The sequence below is a fragment of the Arachis duranensis genome, chromosome 2 (genome assembly GCF_000817695.3).
Source record: "Arachis duranensis cultivar V14167 chromosome 2, aradu.V14167.gnm2.J7QH, whole genome shotgun sequence".
Lineage (NCBI taxonomy): Eukaryota > Viridiplantae > Streptophyta > Magnoliopsida > Fabales > Fabaceae > Arachis > Arachis duranensis.
The window spans coordinates 77,753,990-77,755,655 of NC_029773.3; positions in this window are offsets into that span (position 1 = coordinate 77,753,990).

Here is a 1,666-nt window from a genome sequence, read left to right on the forward strand (position 1 = left end):
AGGGGGATGGTCGAATGTGTATTTATAAGGGAGGGGGAGGGATTTCGAAAGTTTTGAAAGAGATTTGAGAAGATATGGAAAGAATTTGAGAAAATACTTGAGCTTTTGAAGAAGATTTGAAAATGATTTGAAAGAGATTTGAGAAATAATTTAGAAAATTGTTGGATTTTTGAAATTTGAGGGTGAATGATGAAAATTTGTACATGTTTATGTAGAAAATTATGGGTCAAAACATGAAAGTGTGAAAAAATTTTGAAGTGGAAATCAAAATCTCCTTCCCCTGCCTTTTTGGCGTTAAACGCCCAGAATGGTATCCATTCTGGCGTTTAACGCCCAATTGGTGGCCATTATGGGCGTTTAACGCCCAGCCAGGCACCCTGACTGGTGTTAAATGCCAGAAACCCCTTTATCACTGGGCGTTTTGCTGAACGCCCAGGATGCTGCAATTCTGGCGTTAAACGCCCAGAATGGTGCCCATTCTGGCGTTTAACGCCCAAAATGATGCCTTTACTGGCGTTAAATGCCCAGAATGGTATCCATTCTGGCATTTAACACCCAGGATGCCCTTTACTGGCGTTTTCTTGCCAGCAAGCTCCTTTTCTCTGCTTATTTCACTGAATCCTTCTGTAACTCTGTGAATTCCTTCAGTTTCAATGATCAACCTTGTAGAATATATATCAAACTTTTATAAAACAAATAACCTGCTAATGACTGGGTTGCCTCCCAGCAAGCGCTTCTTTATTGTCTTTAGCTGGACCTTTACTGTGCTTCATTCAAGCCTCAGTTTTGAGCATTCTTGCTCAAAATTGCTTTCAAGATAATGTTTGATCCTCTGTCCATTAACAATGAACTTTTTGTCAGAATCAATATCCTGAAGCTCAACATATCCATATGGTGACACTCCTGTAATCACATAAGGACCCCTCCACCGGGATTTCAGTTTTCCTGGGAATAGTCTGAGCCTAGAGTTAAAGAGCAGAATACTCTTGTAATCACATAAGGACCCCTCCACCGGGATTTCAGTTTTCCTGGAAATAGTCGGAGCCTAGAGTTGAAGAGCAGAACTTTTTGTCCTGGCTCATAGACTCTGGATGACAGCTTCTTGTCATGCCACTTTTTTGCCTTTTTCTTATAAATTTTTGCATTTCAAAGACACTGAGTCTGAATTCCTCTAGCTCATTTAGCTGGAGCAATCTTTTTTCACCAGCTAACTTAGCATCCAGGTTTAGGAATCTGGTTGCCCAGTAGGCTTTATGTTCCATTTCCACGGGCAGATGACAGGCCTTGCCATACACAAGTTGGTATGGGGAGGTTCCTATAGGAGTCTTGAATGCTGTTCTGTATGCCCACAGAGCATCATCCAAGCTCTTTGCCCAATCCTTTCTATGGGCAATTACAGTCCGTTCCAGGATTCTTTTTAGCTCTTTATTAGAGACTTCAGCTTGCCCATTTGTCTGTGGATGATACGGAGTTGCTACTTTGTGGCTAATTCCATATCGGACCATAGCAGAGTACAGCTGTTTGTTACAGAAATGAGTGCCCCCATCACTGATTAGTACTCTGGAAACACCAAACCTGCTGAAGATGTGTTTCTGGAGGAATTTCAGCACGGTTTTGGTATCATTATTGGGTGTGGCAATTGCTTCTACCCATTTAGATACATAGT